This window comes from Mirounga leonina, unplaced genomic scaffold (genome assembly GCF_011800145.1).
Source record: "Mirounga leonina isolate KUSES-001 unplaced genomic scaffold, KU_Mleo_1.0 Mir_53, whole genome shotgun sequence".
Lineage (NCBI taxonomy): Eukaryota > Metazoa > Chordata > Mammalia > Carnivora > Phocidae > Mirounga > Mirounga leonina.
Genome location: NW_023270807.1, coordinates 37,416,081 through 37,442,570, shown reverse-complemented (window position 1 = coordinate 37,442,570; position 26,490 = coordinate 37,416,081). Strand labels below are relative to the sequence as shown.

At 35.7% G+C, this 26,490-nt stretch overlaps 1 protein-coding gene across 3 annotated transcripts in view; it reads right to left on the bottom strand.

Annotated features, from left to right (window-relative positions):
* The window catches only part of MEI4 (meiotic double-stranded break formation protein 4), a 237,039-nt gene that overhangs the window by 8,737 nt on the left and 201,812 nt on the right, over nt 1-26,490 (bottom strand). The window lies entirely within an intron of this gene.

Below are 26,490 nucleotides of genomic sequence, written 5' to 3'. Positions count from 1 at the left end.
TGTCATTATGAGCCTTGTTTAAAAATAATAATTTTTTCACTAACCAATTTTACCTACTTTTCTCAAATCTGTTTCTTAGGGCTGAGATTATATAATAAAGCAATAGCAAAATGAACAGACTGAAAAAGAAAATGGCCTACAGAGGGCAAGGAGTTTGGACAAGAATCACAGAAAGGAGAAGGATGATTTGTATTTGTTTGACAAAAATATCTAGGCTGAGACTCCAAATAAGAACAGATGTGGCAGAGGCCCTGTTGGTTGAGATCTTTGAGAAAATAGAATCTTACTAAGCAAGACTTTTTTTTTCCTCAAAGGCCATCAATTGAACACATATTCATTGCTTATTAAACCCCACCTCTGCCATTTACTAGCTATGTGAGCTGGGCAAGTTATTTAACCTCACTAAACCTACCTTTCCTCATCCAAAATTTGGAAATAACAAGGGTAACTCCTCCTTGGGGTTGCTGAGAGAGTAGATTAAATTACATGTTCAAAACCCAGCACAGAAAAAAAACAAAACAAAACAAAAACAAAACCCAGCACAGGATACACACACATATTTACATATTTAAAACATGCACATTTTCAAATAAGTATTATCTATTATCTTATTATCACCATCATTATTGTTATATTTTCTTTAAGATTTATTTATTTTAGAAAGAGGGAGAGCATGAGCGGGAGGGTCAGAGGGAGACAGAGAGAGAGAATCTCAAGCAGACTCCATGCTGAGTGTGGAGCCTGATGCAGGGCTGACTCTCATGACTCTGAGATCATGACCTGGCTGAAACCAAGAGTCGGTTGCTTGACTGTGCCCCATTATCATTATGTGTTTACCTAAAGTGAAAAAGATATAGTCCCATCCATAAGGCACTTTTCACCTGGAGGAAGGCTACTGCTATTACTCAAGTACTGTATTGTGGTCAATTTTTAGAAGCATTTCAAACTTACTGCAAATTGTTCATCTAGAGCTGTGTAAAGAACCTAAGGATGTATCTTCCATCTACTTTCCTCTACCAAGGAAGTCCTTCATAGACAAAAGTAGCAGAGCATTCTTTTTTGTATAGAAGGATGATGCTAAAGAAACAAAATGTGAGATATTTACTTTAAAGCCTTTCTGATATTAGAAGGCCCTGAAGATGGCATCAGTATGGGTTAAATGCAGTCTTATGTGATATGAACAACTGTAAAAATGTCCATCAGCCCCATCCCTACCTCTGACTCCCTAACAAGACATGATAAATAGCCAGCTTGACTATCTTTTTTTTTTAAGTGTTATATTCTCCAATTATCTGACTAGTGTGAAAAAGATCAGGTTTATCCTAGAGGCAAGTTGGTAAAAATGAGTTTCTGATTCCTAGTAATTTTGCCCTTCTCATGACTAACCCATTAATGTCATAGATTAAATCCCAAGTACTTGAAAATTTTATACTTACACTTTTCTCTGGGGAAATATCCTGTGCTTTGACTCCTATTTATCATTTTCTTGGTCATCAGAATAAGCAGAATGGTGGATATGATAAGATAGATTCACCTAGACTCTTATTCTCAGATTTCCTCACATACATGATAGAGAATTTCTAATACAGGGACATGGCATTTTTCTGTTCTAACAGATTTCCTGAGTCAACTTTAAACAGCTTTACACTGAATCCTCACTCCTTTCTTAGGATCTGTACCCTTCATTATGTGGTCATCAATCCCACTCATAGGACAATTTTCACCATTTTATACCATTAATATGAAACTTAATCTAAGGCTAGAAATTCCTTTCAAGTACATTTGAGAAGCAAATAGATCATTCACTAGTTTGGACTTTCATCACATAGTTCTTGGCAAAGCAGTACAAACCAGATAATCTGGTTATTAATATAAGAGTCTATTAAGTGAAAGAACAGGGTTCAGAGACTGGAATAAAAGCAGCTAAATTCCTTAAGGACTAATTCAGCTGGGAGTACTTAGCACTTTAAAATTTTGTTTCTGCTTGCTTTGCACTCATCTCTCTCTTCTGTCAGTCCTACTGCATGCGTTGGGTGCTCTCGTGTGTCACACCCGATGATAAGTGCTGCGGATACAGGGCCGGATAGGACAAGATCCCTACCTCTACAAGAATTCCTAGTATGCTTCTAGGGAGGCAAAGAAGTAAATAAATAATGGCAATGCAGAGTGCATGCTGTAAGGATGAGAGAAGAACTCTCAAGAGAACTGAGTCATGTGGTGTGAGAAGACGCTAAATGTCAGGAAATGAGTTTAGTCGTGAATGGGGATATTGCAGGCTCACTTCCGCCTGGGGGGTATAGCAGGATTCTTTTGGAGAGATGACTTGAAAGCTATTATTAGCATAGATAAAACACTTGTTTGGCTACTACCACAGGGGCCTCTGTCTCTGGCTGGTGAATACGCACTGAAGCAAGGGAGAGGCAGAGAGCTTATAGGGGTGTGGGGAAAGATGTCACCAATCTCTACAGAATCCCTACACCTCTGCCTTCTCTAAGGCAGTGGAACCAGACTGGACTGTCTGGTGTGTGCAGTCAAGGGCCAAATCAATTCTGTATGTTAACACAATCTTAAAGAATGTGTTTGGTTCCTTGAGCTCTATTGCCACTTAAATGTTTTATACTTACCTTCCTGAAGGAAGGCCCAGATCATGATGCACAAAAGTAGTATTCTTGGGAGAGAAAATGCACTGTTTCACCAAGTTAAGCCATTTCCATCATGTCATTAAGACAGAGCTTGAGAAAAAGTGGTGAAATACTTGATACATATTGAAAAACAGATCCAGATGGCCATTACTGATGGAAAACAAATGTTCAAATAACCAGTGGGGGTAAAATCAACATGAAACATTCTTCTTTAGGACTCTAAATAAAGATTATCCAAGGCAGCATCAGATCCTGCCCAACTAGGCAGAAGGCAGGAACCAGATTTGTTGGAGTAGCATCAGTGACTGCCCAGCCAGGCAAAAGCCAGAGGCTAAAATAATTTCCTAGAGGCTGCATATCTAGGCTTTGATAAATTTGCCAAAGTAGTCAAGTGTGTGTGTGTGTGTGTGTGTGTGTGTGTGTGTGTGTGTGAAGGTTTATATATTTAAGAGCCCTGGATCCAAAGCCCAAGATCAAGGACAAGAGGATGGGCTCATAGTGACCAGACCCTTTGCAATAATTTTGTTTGGAAACTGAAAGCCAAATCTGATTGGCCTCAGATAATCTACTAATTATCTCCCAAAGGCCAGCTGAACAGGGTTGGAGTCACAGAAATTAAAAGTCAATACATTTGTCCCTTTTTTCTTCCTATTTTCGGTATGTATCTCCACTAATTCAATGAAACCACTTTATCAGAGCTTGATAAGCTACACAACACACGGGAAAGTTTGGAAACACAATGGAGTAAAAACTCTGTGTTCTTATGAACATTTTGTATTACTGTTGTAGTAGAGACTGGGCCGAGAGCAAGGTACGTGATACATTCTTGTCCTTCTTTTAAAAATCAACCAACCCCTATCTCTCCTCTTTTAAAAATAAGGCTTTTTGAGATATAATTGGCCTACAGTAAAATGGTGTTTAGTTTTATGAATTTGATAAATTACTTTTAAGAACAGAGAAATGTCATAATAGAAATAATCTCTGAATAAACAGCAGTCATGCTACAACTATGTGATATTGTTTAATGACATTTTAAATGTTACCTTTTATCTAGATGATTTTCTAATTAAAATGTATATACAACATTTAGTTGTTTTCACAACTATATGAAATACTATTTCAAACAACTATAATTTTGTTATCTGAAGGTACTCTAGAGAAATTTTTTGAAAAGACAAGATCCATATGTAATGCAGAAAGCTTAGGAGAAGGAAGTAGACTTCAAACTATGAGATAGCTTTTCTGGCTTAACTATTTTCATTATCTTCACAGTGAGATGCTGCTGGGGAAATTTATTTGTCACAAAAATGCTAAGTGACCCTAGAGAAAGCTTTCTTAGGTGGTGGTGACAGTCACTACCTGACGACAAATAGAAAAAAAAGGAGGAGGGGAGTATAGAACCAGAGAACTGAGGCTTCCATTAGCTCTCTTGTTCAAATAACATGTCCTCAGTAGCTACTGCCAACCATGATGTTGAGGTGGAAATTACACAAAATGACAGAAGTATGGCTTCATATCCTTTAGGCATCATAATTTAAGGTGGAGTTAAATATGTAAACAATCACAATATAATGTGATATATATCATAAGAGAGTCATGTCCATAGTGTTATAGTGGCATTGCTGCTAAGTGGGTTACAGTCAAAAAAATATGAAGAATGCACTCAGCAAATAATCTCAATGGAGAATTCTAAATGCTACTGTTTTAGAAAATTAAACTAGCAATGGCTTACAAGGGAAATGAAGTACATGATGGGAAATTCACATGGTAACTGAAATGCAGTGAAAACAAAACAAGTAGGAGAACAATTTAGTATGCATATAATACACAGGTGTCAAAAGTGTTTGTCTTTTTCAGATACATATTACAAAATTAAAATCAAGTATTCTTGGGAGATACTTGCATTTATAAGACATATCAAGTAGTTTACTTAATCAACAGTGTTTGGACTTGGATATATGCTTTATAAGCAATTATTTTCAGAAAAAAATAATGTGCCCAATAAGTTGACTATCACTGGTTAATTTCGAAGACATGTTTAAAAAACATTGACAACATTTTAAATGTAATTAGATTTGTTTCTTAATATGAGTCTGAAATTCCAATAAATTTTACCTTTTTTGGAAACTATGCTGCTAACTTTAGAAGACTGATCTATTCTTTGTTCAAATTCACTCCTAAATATAATATCTGGATCTGACACAATGACATTAAAGTTTTAAGTAAGACGGTATATTTACTAATACAACAAAAACCCTCCAAATACTTGAAGAACGTGGCTTCAGTAAGAAGAAAAATGAATCCTTTATTCAAAAGCTTTTTAGTACTCTAATTCATAATGTTTCCTTTGTAAGGGAATACAGTAGTTCCTTGTAAAATGTTCCACTTTTTGGGAATAAAGCCGCACTTATCTGGATGTCCAGTTTCCAAATGTCAAACATCCTGGAATTTGCAGCCCCTGAGCCAGTGAAACAGCCACCAGGAAACAATTCCTGGTAGACTGTGCATGTGACTCTAGAGAGAGGGTCACTGGGTCCTCACATTTCCTCAACTCATATCATGGGCTAATTCTGAAGGTAATAAGAGCAGGGCAGGAAATACTGCCACAGGAAATTGAAAGAAGCAAGAATTGATAGCAAAGGAGAAATTACTTTTTTTTTTTTTAATTTTACTTATTTGACAGAGAGACAGCGAGAGAGGGAACACAAGCAGGGGGAGTGGGAGAGGGAGAGGCAGGCTTCCCGCGGAGCAGGGAGCCCGATGTGGGGCTCGATCCCAGGACCCTGAGATGACCTGAGCCGAAGGCAGACGCTTAACGACTGAGCCACCCAGGCGCCCAGCAAAGGAGAAATTAGAAAAAAACTGTAAAATTCAGACCTGATGATTTCTGGATCTCTTAGAATGGGAAAAGAGCTCAATATGCTTAAATTGAATGTGTTGCCAAGGATATAACAGTACAATTCAAAAACAGGTGATGATTCTGGAAAATGATTAAGTGATGCTTGATTTGCTCTATTTAGTAAATAGTCAAAATATACCATAGAGTTCCATTAAAATGTTAAAATAAAATTTAAGAAGAATCTTGTGTGGAAAAATCTATTATGCAGAAATTTTCCTAATGATCTTAGATGATGTGACATACCATCAAATAACATTACCTCTTTGAGCCTAACTAATATGTTTCCAGGGATTATCCACAGAAAATTACTACAAAATAGTTACTCTTAGCAAGTATACTAGAAAGTTTACTGCTATTATCCTTTCAAAGATACAGTTTTTAGAAAATTCGTTTAGAGAAAAAGAGTACCCAAACTATATATACAACTATTTTAGGAAAATGTGTGTGTATACACATATTCACATGCATAAATATATTTGTGTATACAATTGCATATAATTAATATGGACATACTCATTTTAATGATCCATGAGAGTGTATATCTTGGCAACAATAACATTTTATATACATAGTTTTGAAGCAATTATGGGAAAACCTGCATAGGCTCTCATTAAAAAAAAGAACTTTGGCTTAAAGGTATATTATTTTTCATAAAAATATAGTACAACAATTTAGAAAGCATGTATTGAGAAGAATTTGGTCTTTGTACCTCATTTCTGGGAGACAACCTCTAAATCCTTGGAATTTCCTTAATGATAGAGGAGTGCCTTTGTTATTCATAGTGGGCCCATGGCTCACACTTGAGATTATGCTAACGAGAAGAGTAAAGACAGGGGCTATCACCTGAAACACCAACCATGTATTTAGAGAATTGGGCATTAAACCAGCCTGACCTCGAGGGAAGGGCGGGGATGGAGACTGAGTTCAGTCATGTGTCCACGGAGTGAATCATTTCTACATAATGATTCTCCAGTAAAAACTCTGGAAAATGATGGTAGGTGGATCTTCCGATAAACCAAAAGGGTGCTGTACCTGGATTCCATGAAAAGAGAGCACATAAAGCTCTGTGTTTAGGGTTCTTCTAGACCTTGTCCTATGGGTCTCTACATTTGACTGACCTGATTTGTATCCTTTCTAATAAGGACAGAAATTTCCTGAGTTCTGTGAGTTATTCTAGTAATTTATCAAACCTAAAGGAGGTAGGAGGAATTCCCCCTCATTTGTAGCAAGTTGGTGAGAAGTGTAGATAGCCTGGAGGCCCATGAACTTGGGGCTGGCATCTGAAGTGAGGACAGTCTTGATGGGGACTATACTGTTAACACATGGGGTTTGTAGTAATTCCAGGTAATGAGCATCGGAATTAAATGAATTGGAATATACTAGTGTGTCTTGAAGTTAAGGCAAATTATGTGAAGGTATGCAGATGATCTAAGGAAGTCACAAAAATATAAAAATAAATTTCGTAAGATTTTCCCCTCATATTTCATACTTTTATAGATTGAAGTATAATTGACATATTTGTTTCTGGCGTACAACATGATACAATTTATATATGTGTGAAAAATCATAGTAAGTCTAATTAACATCCATCACCATACACAATTACAAAAAATCTTTTTCTTGTGATGAGAGCTTCTAGGATTTGCTGTCTTAGCAACTTTCAAATATGCAATATAGTGCTATTAACTACAGCCAATATGCTGTACATTACATCGCCATGACTTACTTATTTTATAACTGGAAGTTTGTACCTTTGGACCCCCTTTTCCCATTTTCCCAACTCACCACCTCATGCCTCTGTCAAGCACTTATTTGTCCTCTGTATCTACGAGCTTATTTTTTTGTTTTGTTTTTTAAATTCCACATATAAGTGAGATCATATAGTATTTGTCTTTCTTTGTCTGAAATACTTCACTTGTCATAATGCCCTTAAGGGGCATTTGTTATTACAAATGGTAAGATTTATTTTATGGCTGAATTGTATTCCGTTTTATATATGTAGATCACATCTTTTTTTTATCCATTTATCCACTGATGGACACTTAGGTTGTTTCCATATCTTGGCTATTGTAAATAATTCTGCAATGAACCTGAAGCTGCATATATCTTCTCAAATTAATGTTTTCATTTTCTCTAGATAAATACCCAGAAGTGGAATTGCTGGGTCAGATGGTAATTCTACAGTTTACATTTACTGCAAGACTGCACTAGGATTCCCTTTTCTCCACATTCTTTCTAACACTTGTTATATTTGTCTTTTTGATAATAGCCATTCTGAAGGTATGAAGAGATATCTCATTGAGATTTTGTTTTGCATTTCCCTGATGATTAGTGATATTGAGCATCTTTTCATGTACCTATAGGCCATGTGTCTATTTTCTTTGGAAAAACATCTATTCAGATCCTCTGCCCATTTTTAATTGGACTATTTGGGGGATTTTGCTATTGGGTTGTATGAGTTCTTTATATATTTTTTTATACATTAACCCTTTATCAGGTACATGTTTGCAAATATTTTATCCCATTCACTAGGTGGCCTTTTCATTTTGTTGATGGTTTCCTTTGCTGTGCAGAGGCTTTTTAGTTTCATGTAGTCCCACTTGTTTATTTTTGCTTTTGTTGCTTTTGTTTTAGGTGTCAGATTCAAAAAATCATTGCTAAGACCTGTGTCAGGGAGCTTACTGCAAATTTTTTCTTCTAGGATTTCAATGGTTCAGGTCTGATGTTCAAGTTTTTAATCCATATTTTTTGTGTTATTGTTTAAAAATAGTGGTCCAGTTTCATTCTTCTGCCTGTAGTTGTCCAGTTTTCCCAAAGTGCTTACTGAAAAGACTGTCCTTTCCCCAATGTATATTCTTGACCCCTCTTTCATAAGCAAAATAAGTCAATCAGAGAAAGACAAATACCATATGATTTCACTCAAATTTGGAATTTAATAAATAAAACAAATGAACAAAGGGGAAGAAAGAGAGAGAGATAGAGTCAAACCAAGAAACAGACTCTTAACTGTAGAGAACAAACTGATGGTTACTAGAGGGATGTGGGGGTGGGGAAATGGGTGAATAGGGGATGGGAATTAAAGAGTACACTTATCATGGTGAGCACTGTGTAATGTGAATTGCTGAATCATTATATTATTAAAAAACAAAGGAAAAGAAAAGAAAAAGAAAAAAAATGAGTCTGGAAGAGTTCCCTCCTCTTCTATTTCTTGGAATAGTTTGAGAAGGATTGGTATTAATTATTCCTTGAAAATTTTGTAGAACTTACCAGTGAAGCTGTCTAGTCCTGAACTTTTGTTTGTTGGGAGGTTTTGATTACTGATTCAATCCTCTTACTAGTAATTAGTCTTTTCAGATTTTTCTATTTCTTCGTGATTCAGTCTTAGAAGATTGTATGTTTCTAGAAATTTATCCATTTCTTCTAGATTGTCCAGTTTGTTGCTGTGTGTAATTGTTCACAATAGTCTCTTACTATCCCCTGTACTTCTGTAGTATCAGGTGTCTAACTCCTGTTTCATTTCCAGTATTATTTATTTGAACCCTCTCTCTTTTTTCTTGGTGAGTCTAGATAAAGGTTTGTCAATTTGTTTATCTTTTCAAAGAACCAGCTCTTAGTTTCACTGATCTTTTCTATTGTTTTATTTTGTCTCTATTTCATTTCTTTTCCTTCTGACCTTTATTATTTCCTTCATATTACTAACTTTGGGCTTCATTCTTCTTTTTCTAGCTCTTTTAGTTATAAAGTTAGATTGTTATTTTAGAGTTTTCTTGTTTTATGAGGTAGACCTATATTAGTATGACTATCTCTCTGAGAACTACTTCTGCTGCATTTCATGGATTTTGAATTGTATTTCCATTTTCATTTATCTTACAGTATTTTTAGATTTCTCCTTTGATTTCTTCATTGACCCAGTGGTTGTTCAGTAGCATCTTGTTTAATCTCCAATTATTTATGATACTTCCTGTTTTCTTCTCATAATTGGTTTCTAGTTTCATACCACTGTAGTCAGAAAAGATCCCTGCTATGATTTCAGTCTTCTTAAATTTGAGACTTGTTTTGTGACCAAACATGTGACCTATTCCAAATAATGTTCCATGTGTACACAAGAAGAATGTGTATTCCACTTATTTTGGATGGAATGTTCTATATACATCTTTAAGTCCACCTGGTCTAATGTGTTGTTTAAAGCCAAAGTTTCCTTATTGATTTTCTTCCGGATGACTTATCCATGATTGTAAATTGGGTATTAATATTCTTACTTTAGTTGCATCACTGTCAATTCTTTTAGGTCTATTTATATATTTAGGTATTCCTATTTTGGGTGCAGAAATGTTTACAAATGTTATAACCTCTTGTTGGATTGGCCTCTTTATATTTATAAAATACCCTTCTTTGTTTTTTATTACAGTCTTTGCTTTCAAGTTTATTTTTTTCTGATATCAGTTTAGCTATATCAGCTTTCCTTTGGTTTCCGTTTGCATAAAATACCTTTTTCCATCCTTTAGTTTCAGTCTATGTGTGTCCTTAGATCTGAAGTGAGTCTCTTATAGAAAATTACATAAATGAATCATGTTTTTTAATCCATTCACCCACTTTGTGTCTTTTGATTGGAAAATTTAGTCCATTTAACATTCAAAGTAATCATTGCCATTTTGTTAATTGTTTTTTTGTGTGGTTTGTAGTTCTTCTCTGTTCCTTTCTTGTTCTCTTCCTTGTGGTTTGATGACTTTCTTTAGAATTATGTTTATATTTATCTCATTTTTTGTGTGTATCTACTTTTTTGCTTTGTTTTTACCATGAGGTTCACATATGACAGCCTATATGTACATATAAGTCTATTTTTAGTTGGTAGCAACTTAAATTTGAACACATTTTAAAAACTGTTTTGACTATCCCCTTTCATTTTTTTATGTCATATTTTACATCTTTATTTTGTGTATCCTCTGACCAATAATTAGTCACTTTTACTATTTTTGTTTTTTAACCTGCATATTAGCTTTATATGTGTTTAATCCACTATCTTTACTTTATAGTCACCTTTACCAGTGAGATCTTTACTTTCATATATTTTTTTGTTATTAGTGCCTTTTCTTTTCAACTTGAAGTCTTTTTAACTTTTATTTATTTATTTTTTTGTAAGACTGGTTTAGTGGTAAATGAGCTCTTAGCTTTTGTTTGTCTGGAAATCTCTTTAATCTCTCCTTCAATTCTGACTGATAACCTTGCCAGGTAGAGCCTTCTTGGTTGGAAGTTTTTTCCTTTCACACTTTGAAGATATCATGCCACTCCCTTCTCGTCTGCACAACGTCTGCTGAAAAATCAGCAGATAATCTTATGGGGCTTCCCTTGTATATAACAAGTTGTTTTCTCTTGCTGCTTTTATGATTCTCCTTTTATCTTTAACTTTTGACATTTAATTATAATGTGTCTTGGTGTGGATCTCATTAGGTTCATTTTATTTGGAACTCTATGCTCCTGGACATGGATATCTGTTTCCTTCCTCAGGTAAGGAAGTTTTCAGCCACTATTTCTTCAAGTAAGTTTTCTGCCCCTTTCCCTTTCTCTTCTCCTTCTGGACCACTACAACGTGAGTGTTATTCCACTTGATGTTGTCCCATAGGTATCTTAAGATATTTTCATTTTTTTAAATTCTTTTATTCTTCTTACTTCTCTGTTCGGGTGAATTCCATTGCTTTGTCTTCCAGGTCACTGAAAACTTCTGTTTCAGTCTGCTGTTGAACACATTCTATTGGGTTTTTCAGTTTATTTATTTTTAAAGATTTTATTTATTTATTTGAGAGAGACAGAGATAGTGACAGAGAGCACGAGTAGGGAGGAGAGGGAGAAGCAGGCTCTCCACTGAGCAGGGAGCCCAATGCAGGACTCAATCTCAGGACCCCAGGATCATGACCCGAGCCGAAGGCAGATGCTTAACTGACTGAGCCACCCAGGCACCCACAGTTCAGTTATTTATTCTTTAAGTATGTGACTCCTGTTTAGTACTTTCTTATATTTTCCGTCTCTTTGTTGAAGATGTCACTCTTTCCCATGTTCAGTGAGCATCTTTATGACCATTACTTGGAACTCTTCAACAGGTCACTTGTCTCCAAGGTCTTACTTACTTACTAAGGTCTTTTTCTGATTTTTTGTCTTGTACTTTGGTTTGGAACATATTCTTGTTTTCTCATTTTGCTTGACTCTCTGTATTTGTTTTTATGTGTTAGGTAAATAGCTACCTCTCCTAGTCTTGGAGAAGTGGTCTTGTATGAGAAATAAACCTTACTGTTGAGCCTTACCCTAGCTCTTTGTTGATTCTCAAACCTTTGTGACTGAGTAGCCTGATTTACTCTTGATAGCTCTCAGTTGTTTAGGGTGTGCCAATGCCTGTCATTGTTCCCAAACATGTGATCTCATTTAGCACCTAGTTTCAGGCTGATTGGAAGCCAGATTCTCAGGCAGCAGCTTTTTAAACTATGCAAATATACATAGTCCTGTGGAACAGCAATCATAAACCCTGCTGGCCTCCATATGAGATCTGGAGGCATCACCTGGATGACAGTTGCAGGAATAAGGGCTTCAGTTGAGTGTGTAAGTTCCTTTCTGGAGGACAGTGGCAGTGTATAAGCTTTCTGGAGGACTGTGGAGTGTAAAAGCTCCTTTCACAGTGAACTGTGGCAAAGACAATGGGGGTGTACAAAGATGACATCTCTCTACCTACATTCTCTGAGAGTGCCTCTGTAGCCTCTAAATATGGGGCAAGCTAAAGCCAATCTCTCAGGTTGAAACTCCAGGACAAGTAAATGGGTCTTTTTCAAAGACAGACTGGGGATGTTTCTGTTGCTGTCTGTGCAGTGCCCTGGGTGTGATATCTTGCCCAGAATTGTCTTTACAATTGTTAGTCTCATGGGGCCCAGGAACACAAGCCCCTTTGGCCACCAGAGCCAGGTAATTGAGGGGAATCTCATGAATGGACTTTGCTTTCCTACCAGCTTTAGCAATGCTGCAGAAGAGTGTTGAGGGCAGGGCATGTCTGCAGCTTTTGTGATGCAGGGGAAGTGCACTGGGGTAGACACTAGGGGTTTTAGCAAGGCTAGGAAAGAGTTCTGGGAGTGGGGTACACCCACAGCTTTAGTGAAGCCAAGAAAGCACAGGGGCCTGACATGCCTGTAGCTTTAGCAACGTAGGGAAAGAATGTTGGGGCAGGGCCACACCCTTGGCTTTAGCAAAGCTGTGTCCGTGCATAGCTGCCAGCACTAGCATGGTAGAGGGAGAGAGCAAAAATGGTGCTCACCAGCACCTCTTTCCCCAAAGAAAGTCCCACTTGGTCCTTGCCCCCCTGGCAGATGCTTTAAAATCAGCAAATGAATCTCCTTCACATATATTCCAGTCACCTCTCAAATTGCTACCTTTGTGCTGGGTCTGAGGAAATTGAGTCTAGGCATAAGCCCCTCGAAATGGGTATCTGAGATCCCCCCCTGAGGCCCCTGGATATAAGCTCAGGTTATTTCCAAAGGCAGACATTTTTTGGTCCTCCTTTTTCCGGTTGCAGGTCCCAAGGGTTGTGGTGTTCAATGTAGGGATACTCTTCACTCCTCAGGGAGAAGCTCTGGACCCATGAGATCCCTTCCTATTGTGGTTTGCATGTCCATGGTGTGGTTTTTGGTGAGACTGTGCTTCTGCCTCTCCCACTCATCTCAGTGTGGCCCTTTTATCCCTTGTTGTGGAAAGAGCTATTCAGCTAGTTTTCAGTTCTTTTTCTGTGGGAATTATTCCATATGTAGCTGTAGATCTGGTTTGTCAATGGGAGGAGGTTCTTCCTGAGACACCATCTTGGACTACCTTCATAATGCAGTTTTCAGAAAAGTCACACCATGGATTATCTTTTCCAAGAAATCTTTTTGTTCTTACTTAAATCATTAAATTTGTGTGTGTTTGTGTGTGTGTGTGTGTCTCAAGAAGAATGCAAGATTTTTGAGAGGAGAGAGAATCATTCTCACAACTTCCAGTGCCTTTTCCAGTGCTCTATACTCAGAGTTTTCCAAAAAAGATGGCTGACTACTTGGTTCCTGGAGCACAGCATTTTTTACCCTCTCTAAAATAAAACCATTAGGAAAACAGACTTAATCAATGCTTCTTTCAGTCACAACACCTGATATTTTAAAAACACTCAGTTTTCAAATAGGCAGAGTTGACATTTCTGGTTAATCAATATTTAAGATAGTTATTCAAGTTTGAACTATGAGCCATCTATTTGGGTATGAATGTGAACTAAAAAGGTTGGAAAATCTAAGTGGGTGAGGAGGAAATCTTCCCTTGTCAGTCACCATCAATTGGATGACACGGAAAATGGCATACTTTCTCTTCCTTCTGAATACTGGCATTTCAACTGTCAAAATATTATCTTCTGAAATATTTGACCATGGAAATCTGAGCAAAGCCATCTATTAATGGGCTCATATCAATACAACTTGGAAGGACCATAAGAAACTTAGAAGGAGATATATACTGCCAAACTTGAACAGTGCTGGGGTTAGGGATGCTGATCCCCTGCACAGTCTAAAATCCAAGTATAACTTTTGACTCCCCCCACATTTAACTACTAATAGTCTACTATTTATGGGAAGCCTTACTGATAACATAAACATTTGATTAACACATACTTTATATGTTGTATGCATTATACACTGCATATAAGTGGACCCATCCAGTCAAACCTGTGTTGTTCAAGGGTCAACTATATATAATATATACACAAGCTCTTGTTTGTGGCTAGTAACATTAAGAATTAGGTGTGATTATATTTTATGCTAACATTTGAAATTTTCATTCTGCATTTTCCTTTTTCTTTTCCTTCTTTTTCTACCTCTCCATTTTACACTTTTTCTATTTCTCTAATTTGAGAAGCATTCCCTGATACATTTTGTCACTTGAGTTGTTATAGTATTTTGTCTTATATTTTTCTAAGTCATGATAATTGACATTTTGATAGCTTTAATTGATCAATAAACAGATTGTCTTATAGCAACACTGTGGATTTCCTATTATATTAGACATTATATCAAGAGAGGGGACATTTAAGAAAAGGTAGAGGACACTAATATTTATTGAATACCAATTGTGGTTCAAACACTATCCTAGGTATTTGACATAGGAATTCTTACTTAAATGACAATGGATTAGGTGGTAGTACTATCACTATTTTATAAAGAAACCATCAAGATGACCCGGATCATGATGGAGCTGTGATTTCCTCCAGGTCTCTATGGCCCTGAAGCCTGTGTTCTGTTATCCTAAATTCCATATCTTGTGGTGTGAGAGAAGTCAGATATGTATTGATTTATATCATAACATTCCAGAAAAAGGATGTGAAATTGATAAATCAGCTAATCTTTCTAGATTGCAGTTTGTCAAAAATGAGGGTCTCAATTCTATTATCCCTTTAATAGTCTGGTTTGATAAATTCCATATGGACTAGAACTCCCCCAATGCACAGATTGTTATATGCATCTCTCTTGCTGTATGATGTGCATTTTATTGCAAAATATGTATTTCAATGTAATTCTCAATTCTCTACACATTCATAAAATCTGTTAAATTCTGTTGCCACAAAACTTTATTAAGACGTTGATGTAGCATAAAACAATATGAAGCAGTATTAATTCAGTGTTTGTTATTAAAGAAAATTCCTTCCCAAAATTCAGAATTTCTAATCTTCTGAAGCACTACAAATCACTGACAATGGCTGAAACTACTCTTCATTTAGTTGACAGACCTTTTCAAGGTTTGTTTTAGAATTTCAGGGAATTATAATGTGCCTTGAAGGGTTCTACGTCTTTTACAGTTGTGTCAAATACGGCTGAAAGCTAAAGCCATTGTTAAACTATACTTTGATCACAACTCCTTCACACTTAATCCCATAGTCATTTCATTTATTCACAGAGTCATTTATTCATATAACATTTCCTAGGTGCTTCCTATATGTTCCCTGAACCATCGACCCTCTATGTAGTAGTGAACCAAAAAGATATAGAAAATGCCTTGTTGGAGTTTACAGTCTAGTAAATATGAAAGAAAATAAACAACTAAACACACACATGCACACACACAGAGGTGAATATTATGAAGAAAATAAATGCAATAAAATCAGGAAATGGGGAGACACCCATGACTGTCATCAGGGGAATAGAGAGCCTATGGAGGAGCCAACTTTGTGAAGGGAAGTGGGCAGAGTACTCTAGGCAGAGAGAATAACATGAATTGGCCTGGATGACTGAGTCTTATGTGTACATGTGTAAGCAAACTGAAAATAAGCAAGACATCTACCTCCCTGCCTTCTTCAGGGCTCACAAAAGACAATTTTGCTTTCCAACATAAACATTTCTACTGAAAGTAACTTTTAATAGTATGTTGGGGGCTCTGTATTGAAATCTACCAAATTAAATTAAATTCAAAATGAACATATTCTATAGGATTATTATAATTTCTCAAGTACCTTTTTTTAAAAGGACTTATGGCTCTTTTATTTTTTTTAAAGTAGGATGAAAGAACACCAGAACACTTGCTCTATGATCCTGAAGAAGTCTTTGCTCTCCCTTGAGTCTGTCTCTTTATTTGTAAAAGAAAGACTGGCAGAGGGGTAAGTAAATCCTGTAAACCATCTCCAGCTATAAAATTCTGTGATGATCAGAAAACAAGGTAAGGCTCTATTTGAATGTTAAGGAATCCAACTCATGGTACTAAGTATACAATATAAAAATACACATAGGAGATGTGTTATTATTACTATAGAAGTTCTCTTTAAACATAATTTATAAATATTTGTCAAAAAATGCTAAATTAACTGATGAAACCTCAAACCAAACCTAAAGTTCAAAAGTTAATCTAAAACAATGCAGTCATTATTTTAAAAGGAAGAACTAGTTTCAATAATTTATTATCAGAATGCAGTATGGTAAGCAGATATTCATTATAAATTCAAGATATAAGCTCCTTTTAGAAACTATACTTCTTTGCTGTAAAAAAAAACTTTTAATAATGCAACCACTTGATTGCATTATTATGGCTTCACTCAGTGTAATTACAGTTCTGCTAGCTCTGTAACATTCATGTTTGTAAATAGTTTGAATGGCATGTAATTATGTTTTCTCCTAATACTCTTCCTGAACCTCTCTGTTAAATGCCTAAAAAAGTTACTCCAGAATTAGAGAAAGTCAAAGCTATATCCATTTAACTCTATAGTTTGGACATACCGCTCTATGAAGTAAAGTGACATTTAGCAGTATTGTGTAACTATTCAAAACTTAATTGATGGTTCTTTTGTTCACTCTTCTTGGCATTCAAAATGTGGATTTCAAATGCATCGCTAATATTTTTATGTTTGAAGCAGACCAGTTTACCCATATCCTTTCTGTCTCTCAACACCCCACCTGTTCTTATCCCTGTGATTAGGTACACAATGTAGCACTTCCTCCACTTCTTGTCCAGTGAATGATGGGATTGCCCTGGGAAGCCTCCCCATAACTCCAGAGGCTTGAAAAGATGGAGTGTCCAGGAGTGCTGGAGAATTGGTGGGCAGTCCATTCATCCCTATGCCTCCCAATTCAGTAGATACTTCCTATGTATCTACTCCCACCCTTCTAATCAGTCATTTATGCATTTACCAAATATTTATTCCAAACACTCTGCAGCCTCAAGACCTCTGTGTTTGCTGCCTCTTTTCCCTGATATCTTCTTCACCAACTATGCAGAGTCTATTTCCTTACTTTGTCCAGGCTAGTATTCAAATGTCACCTCTGCAGAGAGGTCCACCCCGACCACCCTACCTAATGACATGGCTCTGTAATGTTCCGTCTCCTCACTGCAACTTATTTTTCTTCATAGCACTTATTATTTGACAGTATTTATATGTATCTGTTTTTTTTCTCTGGCTCCCTCCACTGGAATGTAAAGTCTAGGAAGTACTTTGTTTTGCTCACTGCAGTATTTCCACCACGTAAACCAGTCTCTGACACAGGGTTGCCATTCAGTATATGAATGCCGAATGAGTGGGTAACTTTTCTGAGGACCTCTTCTGCATAAGGCACTGGGTTGGGCCAAGCAGGAGATGCATCCAAGAGCAAGACACATTCCAAGAGTAAGGAAGCAGACCCCACACAAGGGCAGGGGCTGCATGAAGCATGGGTGCTGTTCTTCCAATTGCCAACCCCTTCTTTTCCACTGCAGTGGCCATGCTGTACTTCATTTGGACATTGCTGGTTGGAATCTTGGGGATGATCACAGGATCAGGTACACATAGCTACTCCGTAGCTAGACTAGATTATTAATCCAGTCTTAGATTCATTCTCTGGAGACTTTTGCTCAATAGCTTTGTCTGTTTTTGACTTAATGATAGAGAACAACAACTCTACAGGTGCGTTCTTATCTTCCTTTCTCATTATCCTCAACATGTACAGAGGTTAGGAATATGAGGTTGGAATCAGACAGACCTGGGTTTTAATTCTCATTTGACACTTGTAACTGTTTACTCTTGGAGAAGTTATTTGTTTTCATTAAGCCTCCGCTGTAATACCTGTAAAGTGCGGATGATAAGATAAATGAGATGGTGCTTAAGAATCATTTAGTCTAATGCCTGATACAGAGTGAAAACTCATTAAGTGTTCATGGAAAAAGCCTTACAACTGATATGCACTTTCTAGAAATTAGGGATTTCTTCCATTTCTGCATATGTACGTTCACCACACACCTCAACTGGAAAGAGAAGCTTCACCTACAAAGCACAGTTGTTAACATACCATAGGCTCAGTCTTCCTTAAAGTAAACATCTTGGGATGCCAATCTGGCAACACAAATCATGTACAGAGCTCATTAATTCTCCCAAACTTCATTTCTAGGTGAACAGTGAGTGAGGACTATCCTCATTAATTAGCATGATAAAGAGGGCTTGTGGAAGGCTTGGAGAGTTCCAGCTGGTAGATGGTGAGGCAAGCTACAGGACAGGGTATTGAAGGATTCAAACCAATGAAAACTGTAGAGAAGGTGAATATTACAAAATTTTATGGCTGTTTTAATAATTATAAAATGTCAACCTTATAAAATATAGTATTTATTGAATTGTCTATCAAATATTTATAAAAGCTGATCCGACATACTAGGTATGACTTGATATATTAAGTAAACATTAAAAGAAATATGTAGACACCATGATCTAAGTAGAATGCAATAGAAATAGTAATTAATAATAAAAATATAAATAACCAAAATACAATAGTTAAGATTAACTGAAAACCACAAACACCACTTTATATGTTTTACTTGTATTTGTTAATTTAATGCTGCCAACCACCCCTTGAAGTACTTATTATTATTGTCTGCGTATTACAGATGAAGAGCACAAGTGGAGCCCAGTTAGTTAGAAGTGATACCAGCACTGAAAATCAGGAAGTCTTATGTCAAAACTTTTAGCTTAACCACTATCCTGAACATTGCCTCCTAAACTCTTGGAAATGAAATTTTTTTTTTCTCAGAAAGAAACTTTAAATTAAAATATAAGTTTTTTTTAATAACAAAAGAAATGTAATTCAAGCAAGAAGAAAAAATAAAGTCAGAAGTAGAAATTAATGAATTAAAACCAATATACTTACTAAAGATTTAACATAACTTCTTTTTGAAGTGTGCACAATAATAACAAGCAGCTGTATAGTTTAATTTTAAAATAATGGTCATTATTTTAATAAATATTCTAGTAAGAATAATAACAATGCAAGAGCTAACTGTCATGCAGAATTTACTATGTGTTAGACTCTTGACTCAACAGTTCATATGTACATCACCAATTAATCTTCAAAATAAACTTTTATGATAAGTAATCAAGTACCTATTTCACAGATGAAGAAATGGAATCTTAGAGAATTTAATTAACTTGCTTATGTTCACCCACTTACTAAGTGCCTCCATCAGGTTTTGAATTCATGTCTGCCTGACTCCAGAACCCAAATTTGTATGATTATACATGCAGATGCTCAGAGAAAATGAGTATCTAAAACCAAAAATGAAAAAGCACATGTAACAAAGTAAATGAAGAGTATTAAAATTTGCAAGAGACCATTAAAATTTTTTTGGCACAAAAGTTAAAATTTCTATTAAATGACTGATTTTCACAGGAAGATGTAATTGACACAAATTGACATAACAAGTAGTTCAAAAACTCAACAGCCATGGAAAAAGCTGCTGTTGAAAAACAAAATGAAAACAAAGCCTTTAATGAAAGAACCAGGCCTAGACAGTTTTATAGGCAAATTTTATGGAGCTTTAAGAGGCAGATAATTCTGTTACCATGTAAACCTTTGCAACCAATCAAAAGGGCACTATGGAATGAGACAGACAAATGGAGATAGCATTATGGAAGAGCAAGGCCATTCCTATAAAGTAACAATTACTATATATAAAGATGCCTTCAGATAAGTTCTATAAGGGTAATGGGGTGGAGAGGAATTCTATTTCAGATGCTACTGCCATGATAGCCCTCTCTTAAGAAGGTGATACTGTTATTGGAGTAATAATATGAAAGACAAGAAGCAGCTGGACATGATAAGATATGAAGAAAGCATGCAAGGCGCAGGGAATAACAAGGAAAAATGCTGAGGCATGAATGCATACAACATGAACAAGAAATAGAACAGAAAAAATATTCACAGTGAAATGCAAAGAACATGTACAAGAAAATAGAAGGGACAGAAAAAAAAATATTTGCAGTGAAAAGGGAGACAGTAAGATCATTCTGGAGAGGAAATTTCAGGAATCCATGTGACGCATGCTGTCATGTGTTACAATGGCAAAAAAGAAGATGGTGAGATGTGGAAAGTTTTGAACTATATTTTGGAGATACTCATATTCAATACAGATGTATATAATATGTATACTGTATATATGTGTCTATATGTACATCTATTTTACTCTTAATATGGTCAAGGAGGCATCATTAAATGCAAAATAAAAATTCTCATTCTATAAGAGATTTGATATAATGCTATGAAATGTAATAAAAGGTACTGTTGGAAACTCAGAGCCTGGGATGAGAGATACAGTTTATTATTAATGAAAAGATGATTCTTTATGAAGTAAAATCATTTTATAGCATTTCAGTCCATCTTGATGATCCCCATTAGCACTTATCTGAGTGTGAACAGAAGGCTTTTTGTTTTTGTTTTTTTAAAAAACACACCCAGTGTGGAGCCCAATGTGGGGCTTGAACTCACAACCCTGAGAGCAAGACCTGAGCTGAGATCAAGACTTGGACGCTTTGAGGCACCTGCGTGGCTCAGTCATTAAGCGTCTGCCTTCAGCTCAGGTCATGATCCCAGGGTCCTGGGATCGAGCCCCACCTCGGGCTCCCTGCTCCGCAGGAAGCCTGCTTCTCCCTCTCCCACACCCCCTGCTTGTGTTCCCTCTCTCGCTGTGTCTCTCTCTGTGAAATAAATAAATAAAATATTTAATTAAAAAAAAAGAGTTGGATGCTTAAATGACAGAGCCACCCAGGCACCCCTCCGGAAGGTTTTTTAATAAAGTACACTGACCAAAATGCTTGCTGAATCTTTCTAAACAACATTATGGCTCCATATTTCACTGGAATCATAAACCAGCTAAGTAATAGATTTAGGTACACACAGCAGCTGCTATCAATTCTCCCCTTCTGACTTCATTCAAATTTCATTTCACAGATTTTTCACAATCACTTTTAGAGAGGCATGTGTTATAGTAGAGAGAGCAGTGGAATGAAAAGGATCAGAAAATCCAGAAACACGTTATCTCTGCTGCTAACTAATAAGGAATGCAGAGTCTTAGTTTCTCTGCAAAGTGAAAATCACATTGCCTGTTCTGTGATTGCATTATGTGAGAAGCAAATTAGTGGTTGCATTATTGTGAGAAGCAAATTAGTTAAGTGATGTGAAAGGAATTCTGGAAATTTTAAGATGTAGGATTTGGTTATTCTATAGTAAGTTATTCTTGGAAGTACATGAGTTTAATAATGCACTGATTTCAAATGGAATAAAAGTCAGTAGAGTCAATTCATGTTTATAGGATCTGTACTGGCTTCTGAGCAAGTGCAGGTTTTTGATGTGATGATCAGCCTGGATCACAAGTAAACTACTAGCATACAGTGATGGGCCCAAGGGCTTCATCTCTAAAATGTGGGTGGGGGATCTCTAAGTCTTGTATTTCAAATGGATTTTTGAGTACATGAGATCAGTAACTCAGCTGGAATCAAGAGACTGCTTTCTCCATGATTCATTCTTTTGTGTGGGTAGCCTTGATAAAAATTCTTTGGTCACCAAAGTCCACTAAAATTCTACTTATTTCCCATTAGAGTTGTTTAAGAATTCAGAATACCAGATTAAAAGGGATTACAAAACACTTAAAATTCATCCTTCTTAAACTGTATCCAATTATATAAATTATAGGCTTTCCCTTCCAGTAGGCAAGAAGAAAGACACTGTTAGAAACCCAAAAATAACTTGTGATGGAAATATAGAGAAAGAATTAAAAAGAAACATTCCATAGACCAAATCTTACCGTCAAGCCAAAGATGTTACTTGTTTCTTAGATCTAAATTAGACTTTTTAAAAGATTCTTACATTGAGTAAACATTTCTTCCTAAATACAGACCTTTAGGGCCTTTCTCAAATTTCTTTAAAAAGGTAATTGATGTTTTTGAACACTAGAGGCAGTCAATAAATGTTCATGGAAATCTGATCTAGCAAGATCATTAAGTATTATAATTAAATGAATAAGAAAAAATTCCCAATTACTACATGCATATATAAATTTATTGCTTTAAAATAGGTTTATGGGGCGCCTGGGTGGCTCAGTCAGTTAAGTGGTTAATGTCTGACTTTTGATTTTGGCTCAGGTCATGATCTCAGGATGGTGAGAACGAGCCCCGTGCAGGGCTCTATGCTGAGTGTGGAGCCTGCTTAAGATTCTCTCTCTCTCTCTCCCTCTGCCCCTCTTCCCCCAACCCCTGTTTCTGTGTATGCTAGTGCACATGCTCTCAAAAACTAAAGTAAGAAAAATGAGTAAAAAATTAAAAAATAAAAAATATATCAGTTTAAACTGCTATACCAAATAAGTTAAATTGACTGTTAATATATGATCATCTTTGGCATTATAGTTATTCTTCAGCTATTATTAAATGCTGACTAATTTTAAATGTTCTGGAGAATTATATATGCTTCTGACCATTAGTAAATATATTCATTTGTGGGAAGGTTTTGTGTGTTATCTAACACGAGGAGCATTTATCAGGTGACATATTTATTTTTATTATGCCTTGATGGTAAAGGCATAATAAAATTTAAATTCCAGTTTAACTGCATTATGGGCAAGCATGGCCTTTACATGATATGTTGTTCCAAAACAACATATCAGTGGAAACCAAAGTCATATTATTTCTTATCCAATGACACTTCTTTACAGTTGATAAGATAAAGATTCCTAAACAAATTGCTTTCTGTTAGATAACTGAAGTAACTTTATAATTTTAGGTAAAAACATTCATGCAGTGTATATATTGCAAATAAAAATATACTTAAAAGTGATTCCTCTTCTAACTTTAGTCATTATTTACACACATAAAAATATGGCATTATTGCATTGCTAAAAAATACATATACAAAGGCAGATGTTTCTCATGTAATTTACTTAGTAGTAACTGTGATGCTGACTACGTCTGATCGATCAGCAGCAGTCTGATTAGAATGTCACTTGGCACAGAGTGTTTCTTCAATAAATATGGCTAAATACATGGTTACATTGGATGGAATTTTGCATTTCATAAATGAAAAAATGTATTCACCAATTGTTGGATTTTGAAATTATTTAAAAAAGTAACCTCTTTTGACAACATTATTTTATGGAGAGTTTAAGACTGATTCTACAAACTGTTAAAAAGGAACTTGAGGGGGCGCCTGGGTGGTTCAGTTGTAAGTGTCTGCCTTCAGCTCAGGTCATGATCCCGGGGTCCTGGGATCGAGCCCCACATCGGCTCCCTGCTCCGCAGGAAGCCTGCTTCTCCCTCTCCCACTCCGCCTGCTTGTGTTCCCTCTCACGCTGTCTCTCTGTGCCAAATAAATAAAATCTTTAAAGAGAAAAAAAGGAACTTGGGGCAATTTAGATATAAACTTTGCAGCTGGCATGAGCCTTCTGTGTAATGTGGTCACAGTGGCCCCAATGACCAAAAGTGACAAGGCCAGATGGATCAGGTGGATAGATACAAACAGGCAACCCATGTGGAAATCTAATTCCATCACAACTCATATACCTGTGGTTTTGCTTTAGTAAGGAAAAAAATAGATGATAAACTATGGCATGGAATCTTTGAAATTGCCAATTTTAGGGAATCATCAGGAATACCTTCAAAGTATTGACTGCGCAACTGGAGAATTTGTATCAAAGCAACAATCATTCCTATATGATGAAATCAATGTCCCACTCCTTTGAACTCTTTCTACAATCAGTTAATCAGTGACAACTTCCTACTCCTTCCAACTATTTGCTGAATAGCAAACAAAAATAAACTATATCCATACTTAAAAAATATTCTCCTCTGTAGGTCTTCTAAAAAGTTGGTAATTACCAAAATGAGAAATTTTGTCCAGAAAATATGACTCAATGAAATAAAACCTCCTAGAGTATTTAAAATATACAGATGTTTCACCTTGTCACAACATAATCTGAAATTTCTGCTCATAAACCCTCTCTGAAAGAACTGCTTGAGGATATACTCCAGTAAATAAAAAAGAGATTCTAAAAAGAAAAATATGTAGACATAAAATTGGAATACATACATACACAGACACACAACCAATAAAACCAAAACTGAGTACAATGTGATTAGTCCAAACAATTATTAATATATAATGCAAAAAGTACTAAATATATGAAAATAAAATCTCAGGGGGACACAAATAGATGGTAATATTCATGTGCTCAGGGTAAAATCAGGTGGAAGGATGAGAGTGCTTAGGTCCTTTTCCTGTTTGGGGTAAATACTGATTAACTCTAGGCACTAACTAAAAAATTATACATTTAAATATATGTATAAATAAGATGTGTAACAGGGTGCCTGAGTGGCTCAGTTGGTTCAGTGGTTGACTCTTGGTTTCTGCTCAGGTCATGACCTCTAGGTCCTGGGACTGAGCCCCTTGTTGGGCTCTGGGCTCAGCAGGGAGTCTGCTTCAGTGTTCTCTCCCTCTCTCTCTCTCTCTGTCTCTCCCTCTGCCCCTGCTCCTATTCACTCATGCTCTCTCTCTCTCTCCGAAAGAAACAATTAAATCTTTAAAAAATTTAAGATGTGTAACCTCAAATTAATAGAAGGGAAAATACCCTCTATCAATAATAAAAAACAAGAAAAGGAAAAGAAAACTAAACAATAAATTATGCTTAAACAGAAAAAATAAAAAGATGGCAGGAGTAAGGACCTAAAGGTACAATAAAAGAACACATCACTGATTACCTTATTTAACTTGACCTCCAAATGGGTCCCCTTTGTTTTCTTCAAAAAGCTTATCAAAGTATGTAATTAATCTACTCTTTCTTGTTCAGGGTGTCTCTGCTACCCTGCTCCTGGTGGAATGTATTACAGGGAAGGGATTATTACCTTTTAATTCAGTAATATATTCTTAGTGACTTGCACAGTGCTATATGCTATTTACATCAGATAAATATGAAATAACAAAGAAAAGTACAAAATGGCTGAAACAGATAAAGTAGACAAATGCTAATGAAAAATCAAACAGGCATGGACATATAATAGACAAAAATAGGAATCAAGGTGAAAAGTACTGAATAAGATAAAAAAGTTTATATCATGTTGAGAAAAGTCATAATCTACTACAAAGTTATATTGGCCATTTATCAACATGGCTGTAAAAAATGAACAAATTTTAAAAAACTGTCAAAAATGGAAGAAGCAGCATATGTGTCTATAATCATATTAGAATAATTTAACATTTCTGAAATTATGATAGATGAAAACAAAATTATAAGCCTATTAATAATATAACTAGATAATTATCACATACAGAACTTGTTACCCAAAGAGAATATATTCTTTTGAAACATTCATGAAGTAGTTAAAAAAAAAGTCATATATTATGTTACAAAGAAAATTTCAAAACACACAAGAAATCTAAGTTATAAAGGCCATGCTTGCCCATAATGCAGTTAAACTGGAATTTAAAAACAAAAGGATAGTAACAATAAATTCAAACCACTTGGAAACAATTACATAGCATGTTCCTGGAAGAAACGAATCAATATTGTAAGATGTAAATTTTGATGACATTAAGCAAAAGAATCATTGTAATCCTAGGGAAAATCTTGAGGATACTTTAATAATCTCACCAGGTTGGTTGTAAACCTGCACTAGGAAGAGAAAAAATTAAACTTATCAATACATGGGTAAATGAAATATTAAAACAAACCCAGAACCTGATTCACATAACTTCAGAGTACTAGAAATCCTTAAGCTGCCCATCAGATGCATGACAAATCAGCTGTACTCAAAAAGGCAGCACAGCACTTAGAATTCAGTTTGAGACACCTGTTATTTTCTCTGTAAAAGCAACAACAGTTATCTAATCTATTGTAAAATACTAATTTTTTAGATATTCTAAAAACATCAAAACTGTTTTAGTAGTTTCTTTGAATTCTTCATACCCTGAATAAGTAACACATCTATTCATTTACTGAATTTTCACTATTTGCCATATATTTTCTCCTTTATTTCTAATAATCTTTATTTGAATCGTACTGTAGGGTTTCCAATGTTCTTTTTCATATCTGACTTTAATAGATACATTAATATCATCACCTACTTCATACAGAGCCTCAACGTTTGGTTTGCCCAAATCTCTCTGACTATGAGTGACAGTGCCAGGCCTTAACCATGCT